This window comes from Labrus bergylta, chromosome 23, assembly GCF_963930695.1.
Source record: "Labrus bergylta chromosome 23, fLabBer1.1, whole genome shotgun sequence".
NCBI lineage: Eukaryota > Metazoa > Chordata > Actinopteri > Labriformes > Labridae > Labrus > Labrus bergylta.
This window is the reverse complement of record NC_089217.1, coordinates 18,209,292-18,224,819: the sequence shown is the minus strand read 5'-3', so window position 1 is coordinate 18,224,819 and position 15,528 is coordinate 18,209,292. Positions and strand designations below refer to the sequence as shown.

General features: G+C 41.4%; 1 protein-coding gene across 4 annotated transcripts in view; it reads right to left on the bottom strand.

Moving 5' to 3' along the window:
• The window catches only part of osbpl8 (oxysterol binding protein-like 8), a 109,306-nt gene extending 100,385 nt beyond the window's left edge, over positions 1-8,921 (bottom strand). For all 4 annotated transcript variants that reach the window (XM_020649514.3, XM_020649513.3, XM_020649515.3 and 1 more), the window contains exon 1: positions 8,615-8,921. The gene's annotated coding sequence lies outside the window, so the exon portion shown is untranslated. The remainder of the gene's footprint in view (positions 1-8,614) is intronic.
• Positions 8,922-15,528: the final 6,607 nt, after the last annotated feature.

Genomic DNA, 15,528 nt, shown 5'->3' with positions numbered 1-15,528 from the left:
TGTAACCTGAGTCCATGAACAGATCACGTTCAGAGTTGTCTGTAAAGCTGGATTGCAAACAGTTACATTTTCCGTCTTTATGAGCCTCAATGATGACATAAATTCTGTACGATCCCAGAGAGACAAAAGTGAAAGATGTTAATATGACATTTCCCTTCCTCTGAGATCATTTTTTGGTCTTTGTTTACTACATGAACCTTTGTGTCGACCATAACTACACCAAAAAAAACTTGTTGTTTCACCTAAGGTGCATTAGTAGAGTAATAGATCAAAAGAAAAGGCATGCTAAAGTTCCCTTTCTTTTCATTGTTGTTTAAAGAACAAGGTCTCACAGAAACATGGGTCACTCGTAGTATCTTCACCACCTGCCGATGTTTGATCCAGCATGTCTCTTGTGTTTCACAGCTGTAATGCCCTCAGGACAATCTTAGGTGTGGTCAAAGACAACACCTACAGGCTCGGCTCAGCTCTCCTGAGTCAGCTTTTGAGCTCAGACACAATTGTTTTTTTAAGGGTATGGACAGGAAGTGGTTTCATCTGCAGGTCAGGTGCCTGTAATGACTGATATGCAGCAAAGCAAGTTTCCTGTGTGAGGGCAAGGCCCAGGTCTGATTCACAGAAACATTAGTAGGTAGAAGAGAAGCAGGTCTCAAGCAGGGCAGAGAAGAAGATATTTTCAATTTCTCAAGGTTTTTCACATTGAATAAATTCAACAAAGACAATGAAACATACTTAACACTTAACATATAGTTGATTCATCTCCACGGTTTAAAGAATGATGAGAATGCTTCTCTTAATTCAAAGGAAAGTACAAACCAAACCCTGCTTGCACATCCAAAGCACAATTATGTAATTTAGCAGAGCAGGTTTATAATTTACGAAAGAGTGGTGCTTCAATTTGACTCGAAAGTTTTACTGGATAAAATGATAATAAAATATATATTCAGGATATTTTTTCTCGACCAATAACTTCATTTATCACAATACCCTTTGATAATGCTGACCATTTGAGAAGTATCCTGAAAATTACTGGGCTGAAGAAACCAGATGTTTCCTTTGTTGTTGTCAAAATGAAATAAGAGATTATTAAGACCTCTAAAAACACAGAATAAAGAATTTTTAAAAAGTCATAACTTCCCCGTCTCTCAAGCTCTACTGTCTTTACTCCACACTGAGTACACACTGTGAGGGAGCTGCAAGTTAAGCTGCTACCCTGTCAGGCTAATACAACGATCTCCTCAGCCCGGAGAATGAGTGAATTCACCGTCAATGTTCAAAAAATATATATCCCAAATGGGGTTGCTAATTTTAAGCACTTGACTTACTCGCCCATTGGTAAAATTAACGATCAATCACTCGATTAATCATGGTTTAAAAACATGCTTTTTTTTCTTCCTCAATCAAAGCTTTATTTGCTCAGCAACATATTTTCTAACAGAACTGCATATGAAACAGATAGAGGGCAGACATTGATATGTCTGCCGTCTATATATTTAAAATGTTATTATGGTCGACTATATAACGTTAATTGAAAAGCGCACACGCTCCAAAAAAATCTCAGCTATGTAGCCGTCTTTTTACCCAGAGCATTGCATGAGTAAATATTACTTTTTGGCCTATGATAACAGATCAAATATAAAATAAACTGAGTACCAAATTACACTTTGTGAACTCTAATAAAAAAAGACCCTGTCAAGGGTCAGATGGGAGCGCAGCCTGGTGACAAGCAAATCAACGGCTGAAAACTGCTACTCAGATGGCACTGATGTTGCGGGTATGCGTACTGGCGTTCCAGCTTTGCTACTCTGGGAAATCTGTCCGCATTTACTTTCCACCAGTCTGTCGGTTTTGTAACCAAAGGTAGGGGAATGTCCTGCAAAAACGTATCCACCTCCGTATCCATGCTTTCTCTGTGCATTTGTTAAAACACTCAGATGTTTGTGTCGAGGGTCCAGCAGCGTTGCCACATAGCCTACTTTGTAAATACACCATTGCACTGATGAAAGGAGGATAAATGACACACGTTCTTGATATTTCAAATCAGTAAATCAAGTTAATTTGTCTACCTCGAGCAAATTCTTAACGACCAATTAATTGATCATCGATTAATTGTTATCATCCCTTTAAAGGCTTTATATGCAATTTTTTGATCCAGCAGATGTCGCCCTTGAGCACCAGCATGAAACCAAAACAACTTGTGCTGCATTGTTGTGTTAGCATGCTAATGCTAGTGATCTTTATTATCAGAAACACAGTTAAGCAGTGAGTACAGTATGTTATTCTTCTTTTCTCTAGTCCCTCAATTAAACAACTTTTATACGTGAGGGGAGGAGTCAGTCGGCCGGCCGTCCCGGCGATGTAAACAAACTGAAGATAGGACTCTGAAAACATCACAGACAGTGGGACTCGGGTGTTACACCCATTGTAGACAGTCATGACTCAGAGTTATTTTCAGAGGATATACTTGATTTATATTACATTTAAGTGTGAAAAATCACATATTAAGACTTTAAAGCATTGATGAATTGATTATTTTACTAAGCCCTATAAAACACCTAACTGCTGGTTCAGATAGGATGTGATTATTGGGTAGAGGAATTCACCTGTAGGACAAACTGTGATAAGTATTCATGGTCAGTCGTGAACGAAAATGTCGGCTGAGTGGGAGTCTTTCACTGTTTTTGCAGTTTATAAGACATGTTCCAGTGAGGAGGGACCAACATTTTTGATACAATGAATCACATAAATCATTTCAAAAACAGACACAAAGCATCAGTATCAGCTTTTGGTTTGATTGTTATTTTAAAATGTGGTACTGGTATCAGCTCTGATTTTCATAATCGGTTCATCCCTAATGAAAATTGTTATGTGGTTTATTTTGGCTAAGGGTGTACACACACGGTGGCAAAAATCAAACATTCAATTGGTTTCAGGACAGTTCAATTTACCATCTTATAACCACTTGAACAAGATTAAAAATGATGTCAAAGATAACTGCTGCTGCTCAGGAGGTGATCGGTTTATGAATCACGTCGAATGTTCCCTTTGCAGAAATCGTTCAGAGCACCATGTTAAGTGTATGGGGGTGACATGATTTAAGTCTCACTTTGTTGTCAGATTGAGTCAGCTGGACACACAAGACTTCTTTTGCGATTGAATGCATTATAGGAAGCTTTGAAAACAGCATATATCTTTGTCGTGTACGAGGAAGTTAGAGTTCTTTGTAGCAGTAAAAAGGATTTCTACGTTTCCTCCAGGGGCCTGACGAGGGCTGACACTGAAGGTAATGGACTGAGACGCTCATAAAGAGCTTGAAACACCCACGCTCCTTTATCAAACAACAAAATCTGCTCAGCAGCGGACGTGGTGCAAGGCTGACACAAGAAACCATGCTAAACTAAACCCTTTCATCGCCGCAGACAGGTGCAAATTAAATGTTTGCTTGGTTTGATTGATGTATGAGAACGGAGGGTATCTGGGCTCCTTGAAATAATGAGGGCTGAGGCAATAAAATGAAAGGTACACGATAATATGGTTTCATTGTAATAACAACAGCAGTATTCATTGGTTGAGCCTCAGCTAACCTTTCATGTATGGTAATAAAGAATGCTGGGCCAAAGCGTAACCTGATTTGTGTGCTGCTGCTGTTGGATTAATCCACACTGATAAGAGTTGAGAAGCAACTCTCTCACTTGGAGCACATCTGGGATTTGTCAGAGCAAAGGCATCCAATCAGCCAAACCGCAGCCAGTGGCCTGAGTGTCCTAGAAGGAAAGATTACACAGCGCTGATGCACTGGCCTCCAAATTTGTTATAGCTTCTAATAGTGTTACAGTCTGAAGGCAGAGAGAGAAGAGGCTGTTTTGGACTGACAGGTGAATATTTGCTCAGCGTGGCACTGGAAGTGAGGGGGCTGTTTTATTACATCATAATGGGGCTGCTGTGAAGCCCTTTAAAGGACTCTAACTGTGTTTCAGGGCTGTAAGTGCTTTCTTTACTGCAAAAAGCTTTTAGCTCTATTGGTAACAGTTCAGAAAGGGGCACAAGCTCTCTTCTGTCTGTTCTTATTTACAAGCAAGCTGAGCTTAGTTAACATTTCACATTTCACACTAGAGCATTTTCTGACTATGTTTGAACCTTTGTGTAAAAACAAAAAAAGGTGTTTCTGTGCTGTGGTTGTCAAACTGTTTTGATACTTGATGATACCACTTGATGAAACCAATTAATCTCTGTTATTTTTGATAATCAACATTTCTGAAAGGTACTAATGCTTTAAAGGCATAGTTTGTAAATTCCGCGACCAGGAATTCAATCAAAACAAAAGTCGAGGGGGAGTCATAGGAGTGATCTTTCCGCTGCTCCCCGCCCCCCCACCCCACCCTGATGAAAATAAACTCAGAGTTGGCCGTAGTCGAGACGAACTGGGGGGAACCGACCTGAGGAAGAGAATATGTTTACCGACTTTGTTTCCAAGTATAATTTACATGATGTTTTTATCACAGCAGCACATACAGCAACAGTACGGCAGCTTCCAGTAGCAGTGTTTCCACGGCAACAATAAACATGTCGTGTCTGTCATGGCGGTGGGGGACAAGACTTTCTTAAAGACTGACAGCATGAGGATATCCATTTTTATTCAGGTCAGAACTCAGTTGCAGCTTTACTTTGGTTGACCTCGGTTTGTTGTTTGGGCTCATATTTTCTATTTTGTGTTACTTTTTTTCCTTTACATTTTTAACATTTGCAACCTGTTTCGTCTATTGATTTCATTTGGCTTAATAAAACTGGTACAAACGTTCCTTGTGTCTCTGCCTTTGCTACCAAATGCCTGTGAAGACAGACTAAAAAATGTACAAGGGGAACTGCACACAAAGAGTGCATAAATATAGGATGTCTGACATAAAGGTATCAAACCTGCTCGGCACATTATGTCCTACACAGTATTTGTTTCCTCATACATGTGCAAACAAACATCAAACTATAAACTGCAAATGACACACGTGGACACAACACAACACTGTTAATGTATCCATATTAAGAGTTTCAAGAATCATGTAACCACTGAATATATTGTAGGACAGACTTATTTATAATGCAGGAATATATTATCAAAGCACTCTGTTGCAGACAAGGCCATTTTAAAATGGCTGGTATCCAAAGAGTCTCTCCCGTTGCATTATGCAGCCTTGCACTTGGCATAATTAATCAGCCTGATTAACATAACTGTAAATCTCAAGGTGCATGTTCCTCCAAACCCCAATTTTGGCCTTTGTCCTCCAGTAAGGCTGTCCAGTCGGTTATGAGAAATAGAAATGTCAAATTAAATTGATTTCTCTGCCTTTAAGAAGTTAGGCAAGCTGTTGCTTCATATTGTTTTTGTCAGTGTGTTTTTTAGTGTCTCATTTAAGCCCAGAGTTTTATTTTTAGATTCACAATGAAGAGAAGAGACCACATCACATGAGAGTCACTTGGAGACTTCTGCATCGTTATTGGAACTTTCCACAGACAGGACTAGAGCTACCATGACTAATAGGGATTTCACACTTGCAGAAAACTCCTGAAAAACTCTTGATATATCCAGGAGGAGCTGTATATGTGTGAGCGCGCACAGCCAAATCTTTCATTCAGACTTCACCCGGAGTTTCTCCGGCAAGACCCCTAGTATTTTTTCCGCAGCATGTCTGAGTGGGCTGATGTGAAAACGCAGCTGGATAATCTCCGGAGAATTCACTTCAAGCCAATGGGAAGTGAACCCCCCCCCCATCTGACAGGGATAGTCTCCCGCTGTGAGTAGCATATGTGAACAGCCATGTCAGGAGAATAACCTGAGCAGTCCTCCTGAAATGATCTAGATATTCTCAGTAGTGCATATGTGACAATGGCTTGACGCATTAGCTGGCCAAAAAAAAAACTAGTGTGCATCTACTATAAAGCATCAAGCAAAAAAAAAAAAACAGAAGACAGTCTTTGTTTGCAGCTTCTCAGAGGTGGACCTTTGGCATATCTGTCTAATATAACCGTCACAGTCATATATTTGCTATTTACTTTCAGATTGTAATGGTAATATTCCAAAATGTTCTGACGTTTAACAGTAAATTATTTTGCTCGATGGCACCAAAAAATCCTTAGTAGGTTATATGTATTTATTTGACAGAATAAAAACACGTATTTTGTTTGTGCTGTGACAACAGAATTTCAGTTTCCTTATCGATATTTCTTTACTGTGCAAACAACCCAAACAAAATTAGCTTCTGTGTGGTTTACCTTTTTAGGTATTTATACAATGCTGGTGCGCCCAAAGTAGATTCTTCATTCAAATTTAGAGCTATGTGTGTCCAACAGAGCAGTGCACAGATGACAAGCTAGGGCTGGAGAAGGGCAGAGTGGAAACTACATTTGGTTGGCAAATTAGCTGGAGCATCCTGTGACCCTGGATTGCGCGCCTCCCCTCAACAAAAGTTCGGCATGGAAAGTCTGGGATTGATATGCAAACGAGGAGAAGATGGAAAACATGGAAATACAGTCTGCAAGTGGTAGAACACAGGTTGGCACATGTACAAAGAATAAATTGGCCACTGATTGCATCATTGACTTCAATTAGCGGTGGTCAATTATAAGTTAGATGAAATCCTGTAATCCTGGTAATAGTGTTATCAATGGGGTGCTTGAGGTATTCGGTGTTAATTCAAAATGATCAGTCATGCATGATGACTGTCAAATGTTATCACAGGTTCAACCATCTCTAACCAAATATTCTTATTATCAATACAATCATCATCTGTCCTCAACTGTCACAACAAACGAGTAACATTGAAGTTATTGTTGGTTTGTTTTCTGTTTATGTTTTTGCAAAGCCAGTTTGATATTGAATGACAGACAAAAATCCAGAAAATGTAATTGTGGTTGAAACATAGCAGCTCTACAGCTGATAAAGTAGTGACATAGTTAGTTAAATCATTGGCTACAAAGTCCAGTCAGAGCTGTATTTGACATCACCTTACTTTTTTGCCCCTAACATATCATATTATTTATTATTTAATCAGACTAATTAAATGCCAAAACATGATTTACTAGATCTGCTTTTTTTCTGAATTTCATGCCTGCTTCTCCTCCTACTGAAAAATAAGGGGGGAAGCAAAGGCTTAGAAAACCTTGTTAGTGATCTAAATAACTACAAAAATCTAATTCAAACAACAGGAAAGGAGAAAGCTCCATGAAAGCTCATGTGGATAAGGCGACAGGTCGATATCAGATATCTGATTACAGGCTGAATGTGCCGGACGCATCAGTTGTCTGACACAATTAGGAAAGTTCTTAGCGCCGGTCAGTCTCCTGTTTCTGCTCGGGGCTCCTGACCGGTGAAAGTGGTAACAGAGCACCAGGACTGAAGAGGCTGCAGCAGGATGATGTGTTTGAGGATATTACAGAAGGGGGTACATTTTAGATAAAGCTGTGATGAAGAAACATGCTAGGGCTGTTTAATTCATCGCAATTTCTGAGACTTCCGGGATATGAGCACTCGCAATAAACACATCGCTGTAGGGATGTAAAGATTAGTCGTAAAATTGTGATAAATCGATTCAAAGGTTTTCACATCAGAACTCTGAAAAATGAATCGCAATAATATGGTGAGAATCAGCAGCTGTAGAGCAAGATTTAGAAATGGAGGACTCACCACCGTCTTTTAAATCGGAGGTGTGGAAGCATTTCGGCTTCCCCGAGAGAGAAAATGAAAGAGGTGAGGAGATAACAGACGAGACAAAAAACTGTGTGCAAACATTGTAAGAAGACAGAGAACTACACAAACAGCACAACCAACATGGTGCAGCATTTAATCAACACCACAACGAGAGGCTCCAATCACCTCCCCTTGATGAGAGAAAGAAAACATTTAAACCACACTGACAAGTGGGTTTGAATCATTTTCAGTCATCACTTGTCTTCAGTCTCATTTTGTTCAATAAATCGTGAGAGAATCGTATCGTGAACCCAGAATCGCGAATCGTAATGTGAGTTGAGTGAATCGTTACGTCCCTATTAATATACCAAAGACATTTTACCTGCTCCTTTGTAAAGTGTCTTGAGATAATATTTGTTGTGAATTGGTACTATACAAGTAAAAATGGATTGATCACTACAGTATAGTAGACACAGCATCAGGGGTTTGCAATGCTGGATGAAAATAATAGAGCCCAAAACATCTTAAACGAGCCTTTTCACTAAATCTCGCAGGACATCAACATGAAGCATCTGCTATTTTTTTTTTTGTTACCAATTTCCTGCAAAGCGCACACACAGCCTCCAGAGTGAACACGATTAAATAATACGACGTAAATAAACATCACTATTCCTCGAAATGTTAACACTAGGATTAAGAGGACACTTACAAGGACGTGAGGGTGGGAATACAGTGATGGAGGAGCTGCTAGACTTAAAGCTATAGGGCTAGCACTGGTTTATTACATAAGAGTACGCACTGCCTGACTGCAGAGTCACGGCTGTCAACTCGGAACTAACACACACAGACAATTAGCAATTAAGCTAGCTGCGTTTTTATCATTAACAGTGGGCGGGAGTTGTTGTGTTTATGTTGTTGCGTTTGCAGGGTACTCACCTTTTCTTGGCTGGGGGTTTCCCGGTGGGTTGTGTGTCTGTCTCACTGAAGGGAAGAGCTGTCTGTCCTCCTGTGGGGACGTTTGTCTGTCTGCTAACTGTTAGCTGGCGACGTTGTAATGTTTATATGTTGAGTGTTCACGGCTCCTCCTCAGCCCCGCGGCGTCATGCTGGTCCGATATTAAAGTTCTGACGATTAAAAATGAACTTCACATTACTGGTACTCTTACTGCAGACTATAAATCACCGATATTCAGTCAACTTGTTAGCCAGTAGCCCGCCTGTTCGGCTCTGTCATGGGTTTGAGTTAGCGGACGTCAAGTCAGCCGGAGTTACAAACACTTCCTGTTATACATTTCAAAGTAAAAGCTAAACTAGATTTTATTTATTTTTATTTTGATATACTTTATTAATCTCCGAGGGGAAATTCGGATTCACACTCTTTTATTTTTAGGGACATGCTTCTCACACACATAGGCTCGAATCACACACATGCACAAACAGGACCTGTGGACGTCTTTTGGTAGAGAGATGTCAGAGTGGGGCTGCTACACACTGATACACAGGGAGAACATTAGAGCAGCTGATGCCTTGCTCAAGGGCACCTCAGCAGTGCTCGGGAAGTGCCCTGGCACCTCTCCAGGTACCAGACCAACAACCATATTATGGTCCTCACCCGGACTTGAACCGGCAACCCACCAGTTCCCAAACTAAGTCCCTACGGACTGATCTACTGCCCCCCACTGAACATTAATCAGTTCTTCACACAATACTCTGTAAAAATTCCAGTGAATTTTATACATTTTTTATAGATTTATTTTGGTGCTTTTAATGCCTTTATTTTGGAGATAGCACAGTGGATAGAGTCAGAAAGAGGGGTGAGAGAGAGTGAGTAATGACATGCGGGAAAGAAACCACAGGTCGGATCTGAATCCACGCCACCCACTTGATGGACTACAGCCTCTGTACATGGAGTGCGGCCATGGACTCTTTATGGCAGTGGTTCTCAACTTGTGGGTTGGCATCATACGGTAAGTATTAATGGACGAAGCCTGAGGGACATCAGCAATCTGTTATGGAAGGGGTTTTCCCATGCTCATCGGCAGCCGCCACCAGGTTGGAAATCCTGTCTCAGCCTAACTTTCAGTCAACCTAACGACAGGCTGAGAGCTGGAGCTGAGGCGGGTTTTAAGCCTCCTGATAAACCTTTACATCGCACCCAGCTGTCAATCATGTCAGCTACACGCCCAATTATGCACAACAAGCATCGTTTTCTAAATCAAAACAGAGACGTTTAACAAAAAATTCACCCCCGTACAGTGTGTGCCAGTGATGACAATAACTAATCAGACCTATTTCGTTTTTATTCCAGGTTGTAAACATGTTAATTGATGCTGTAAAAACGTCTTTTTTGCCAGTCATGTGTATGTGACTTTCGCTGCTCCTTGAGCCAGCCTCAAGTGGACACACGTTGAACTGCAGGGGTTTGCACTTTCGCATTGGCGTCATTTTTCAAAAACGGTGGTCATCGCTTGTTTGGCAACAAAAATTAGTTTGCGGAGTAAGTTTTCAATGGGTTTCTTTATTAGTCTTATTTCTCCAATATTGGTTTATTTTAATCTTTAAAAAAATAAGTTAATATTCATGTTTCTATCATCACTATAGTCCTGAAAGTTTTCTCTGGTCATGACTTTATTTTGAAGGGAAAGCACTGAAGATCCCGCTTCCGGTTAAATACTAGTTAACTTGACGTAATAACACAGTTCTCCCTTTTTGTGCTCGGTAATCATTTGATTAGTCTGGCTGGGCAGGGTATCGTAATCATTTGATCAGTTCGGTCTACATTAAACTTGGAGGCAGTTCATAACTATTTTATAAATGATGGATAGTGATCCACAGCACTGTTTGCGTTAAATTAAATAATCTAAATATAAAGTTTGATAAATGTAATATTCATAAAAACACATTTTTGTATGTTTAATTAAGAAGAATGGCTTTGCACGATTATATTCATCACATAGCCGACAAACAATGTCAAGCATGTTCAGGGAGACATTGTAACAAACTCTTTGAAAATGGGTTTTAGGGGAATGTGGAACATATTTATCATAAGCATAAATATAAGATACATTTTTATTGAACCCTTAAACAGTTATATCCGAGGGTTATAGCTGTACACAATTTTAAGAGTTGTATCTGTCAGGGAGCTGGATGTTTGTTTGGGTAAGGAGTGACATCTAGTGGCTGAAGAAGGTATAGTAGCTATATGTGTGATTGCACTTGGGGACCATCTAAAGCAGTGGCTCCCAACCACGTTGACTTTACAAAAATCTGGGGACCCCAGACATTCAGGACACATACAGATTTTTTCTATAGTGTAGAAGTAAACATGTAAACAAGTAAACAAACAAAAACAAAACAAGTAAACATTCACTTTAGACCACATTCAGTCTATTTCAGGTATGTGGCGGGGGCAGAAAGGGCGGGATGAGAGTTGTGAACAAACGGAGGATTCTTTTTTCTTGGTGTATGACGTGTACAGCCAGGCTGGAAATTCATGCTGGAGGGATGAGGCATGGATGAGAGACAGACCGAGATACTGCAAGATTGTTCGTTTTTAGCTTCGGCTCTCAGTAGCCCACGTCCTTTAGCTTACATGTACTACATGTACTATATATAAATATAAAATATGAAGAAATGTAAATTCTTATCCCATTTATTCGTCTTACACAAACCACATCCCTCGCATCCAATGCCCACGCTTGACATTAATACACACACACACATACACAGAAACACACACACACACACACACACACACACACACACACACACCTCACATAAGTCCTTGTCTTGTGTTCTCCACCGACTCCCCCCTTCCCCACAGATTGTTTCATAGATTTCATAATGCTTCATTAATAAACTCCCATACGTCCCTGAGTTGCTTGACCTTGTTATTATCTTCAGATAAAGCCTTTTCTACAGTCAAATAATATTTCATCAATTCTTTCCAGGTATGAATAGAGGGGGCCTCTTTGTTTTTGTTACAAATGTTTCTGTGTTGTATTTTTGCTGCAGCTGCCAAAGAGCTGCTTGACTTTAAAGCATTAAATAAATATCTATTTTATTTGATTTTATTGTGTCATGATCATGATCATATCAAAGTATTTGTCTGTCGTGTTTTGTGATGCAAATATACATAAAGACAAGGAGATTGTTTCTTAAATGTATGCTGATGACAGGCTAGGTAATGCCCTGGTTGCACACTTTATTGCAAACACTGTACATGTGCATAGTACACTATATTTGTTATGCATATTTCATGACATATATTTTAAAGGCACATCTAGGGACGGCCATTAAAAATTCACTTTGACTATAAATGCTTTAGTGTATGGCAACGGTTAAGTTGGTCAATATTTTCACCTGTTCTCATAAACATGAAATAACTAAACACATAAGATGTGTGTACTTGCGCAGACTGTTGTGTATGAAAACATTCTCTGTTCATTCTACAATTCACTTAGCAGACGCTTTTATCCAAAGCGACGTACATCAGAGAGTAAGTAAAACACAAGCAAGGATCTAGAAAAAAGGGAACAATGTCAGTAAGAGCAAACGATCAGCTTTGAGTCTGATTGGACACACAGGTGCTGACAGGAAGTGACCAGAGGCAAAGCACAACATTGAGGGCAGTTCTTGAGAGCTCTAATCAGTATAGAAACCATCTTATAAGTCGTCGTTATCAAACAAAAACCATCGTCACAACCATCATCATCATCATCAATAATAATATGGAGACCATCATCATTAAGTTAGTAGGTATTCATGAAAGAGCTGGGTCTTTAGCTTTTTCTTAAAGGTGCAGAGGGACTCTGCAGATCGAATGGAGTTTAGAAGTTCATTCCACCACTGGGGGGCAACAGAGGAAAAAGACTCTAGTCAGCGTCTTAGGACCCTGTTGTGAAGGTTGGATCAGACGCCTTTCATTGGCAGAGCGTAGTGGGCGGGAGGGAGTGTAGACCTGGATCGGAGAGTTAAATTAAGGAGGAGCCGTTGTTGTCGCCATCTTGTAAGCAAGCAGCAGAGTTTTAAATTTGTTATGAGCAGTAACTGGGAGCCAGAGTAAGGAGATGAACAGCGGAGTGACGTGCTCTTTTAGGAAGGTTGAAGACCAGTCGTGCTGCTGCATTTTGTATCATCTGCAGGGGTTTGACCTGCCAGTAGAGAGTTGCAATAGTCGATGTGTTATATCACAAGAGCCTGTACCAGGAGCTGTGCAGCATGTTCTGACAGGTAAGGTCTGATCTTCCTGATGTTGTACAGGGAAAATCGACATGACCGGGCAATCGAAGCTATTTGAACCTTAAAAGTTAGCTGGTCATCAATCATGACACCCAGGTTCCGGGCAGGCTTTGTGGGCATGAGTTTGCTTGTTCCAAGCTGGATATTGATCCGTGGTTGCATAGAGGGACTGGCTGGGATGACAAGGAGCTCAGTCTTTGAAAGATTGAGTTGAAGGTGACGTTCATTCATCCATTTAGAGATATCAGCAAGGCATGACGAGATTCTTGCAGAGACTGCAACATCGTCTGGTGGGAATGACAGGAAGAGCTGGGTATCGTCAGCATAGCAGTGGTAGTGAGCTTGTGTATATGGAGAAGAGAAGGGGACCAAGCACCGACCCTTGAGGTACCCCTGTGGATAAGCTGTGCGCTTTGGACACTTCTCCCTTCCACGACACTCTAAAGGATCACCCAGAGAGGTAGGACACGAACTAGCAGAGGCTAGATCCTGAGATGCCAAGTTCAGAGAGCGTGGATAGGAGGATTCGATGGTTGACTGTGTGAAAGGCAGCAGACAGGTCTAGCAGTAATAGAACTGAGGACTGACCCGCAGCTCTGGCAGCTCGTAGCGATTCTGTTGCTGACAGTAGTGCAGTTTCAGTAGAGTGGCCCCGCTTAAAGCCTGACTGATTTGGGTCAAACAGATCGTTTCTGGACAGGAACTCAGAGACTTGCTTAAAGACTATGTACTCAAGTATTTTTGACAGAAAGGGCAGAAGAGAAACCGGTCTGTAGTTTTCAACCTGGGCTGGGTTTAGTGTAGGTTTTTTGAGCAGAGGGGTGACCCAAGCTTGCTTGAATGCAGTGGGGAACACACCAGTTGACAGAGAGGAGTTGATGATATGCTTAAGCGCAGCATTAAGCAAAGAGGAAATGGTCTGCAGGAGGCTTGATGGTATTGGGTCCAGAGGACAGGTGGTGGGCCGAGAGTCTAGCACAAGCTTAGAGACTTCATCCTCAGTCAGAGAGGAGAATGAGTCGAGTGAGGCACTTTTGGTTGGTGTCTTTGGGCTGAGTTGGTCAGGCTCAGAAAACTGGTTACTGATGGTTGCAACATTTTCAGTAAAATACGAGGCAAACATGTCTGGTGTGAACAGATCGGAGGGTGGAGGAGGAGGTGGTTGAAGCAGTGAGTTAAAAGCAGAAAACATTTTTCTTGTATCTGTGGCATTGCATATCTTGTTCTGATAATATGTTGTCTTAGCTGTTTTCAGGCTGGAGGAGAATGAGACAAGTCTTTGCTTATAGTCATTGAGGTCAGTGGACTGTTTGGATTTTTGCCATTTTCTCTCTGCTGCCCTCAGCCCTGCTCTTTGCTCTCTTATGACTTCAGTGAGCCATGGGCTAGGGTGGGTTTTGCGAGCGGGTTTGGACACCAGAGGGCAGAGCTTGTTCAGAGATGAGGCTAGTGTGAAGCAGAGTGTGTCTGTAGCCTCGTCTGTAGAGAGTGCGGTACAGACCTTTTGGGCAGGCATGGCAGCCATTACCTCAGCCATTGCCAAGCTGAGCTGGCTTGAGCGATCGCATGTTTTGGTGGTATGACACCATTTGTGGGTGCACCTGAGGGAGTTCCGGCAAGGAGATTGTGAATTGAATAAAGAAGTGGTCTGATAGATGCAGAGGGGTGACAGTCAGGTTTGCTGTCGAGCAGTTCCGAGTCAGAATTAAATCAAGAGTGTTGCCAGCTTTGTGGGTAGGAGGAGTTGGGACCTGCGTGAGGTCAAATGAGGATAGGAGAGCAAGGAAGTCTGTTGCCTGGGCTTTATCAGTGTGTATATTCATGTCTCCCATTACAATCAGTGGTGTTCCATCATCAGGGATTTCTGAGAGTAGCATGTCCAGTTCCACATCAAAATCATTCAGATTACACCCTGGTGGGCGGTAAATGATAGCAATTTACATTTTAATAGGAGCAGTAACCAAGATTGTGTGATATTCAAATGAGGAGTTGTTGCTCAGTGGGAAGAGTTTATTGAATTTCCAGGTATTAGAAATGAGGATACCTGTACCACCTCCACGTCCAACAGAGCGGGGTGTGTGTGAGAACACTGTGTCAACAGAAAGAGCAGCTGGTGTGACTGTATTTTCTGGGCGGATCCAGGTTTCAGTAAGGGCAAGTGCCTGAATGTCTGACATTTTTGCAAGTGCTTGGATGAATTCAGTTTTATTCACAGCAGATTGACAGTTCCAGAGGCCAAAAGTAAATGAAGGGTGGGTAGAAGAGGCTTTCTTAAGCAGAGACAAGTTGTTAAGATTTTGTTGTCTATGACAGATGTGTCTTTTCCTGTTCCCATGAATCACAGAAATTTCTTTGGAGCACATGTTGCGTTTAGCAGATGACCAGAGGAAATAGGCAAAGCAGTAGTCGTGGATGCCCGGGCTCTGTGGCCACGCTGAAGCGTCAGACTCTTTTAAGATTGGATTTTCGTGAAAATCCCGCCCCAGATTTTCAGCTTGCAATCAACAGAGGGTGTGACACGCGTCAACTGCCTCTCCTGGTGATGCTCAGAGAATGAAACTTAAGTGCTCAGTCCAAACAAAGCCTGACAACGACCCACTATCAATATCT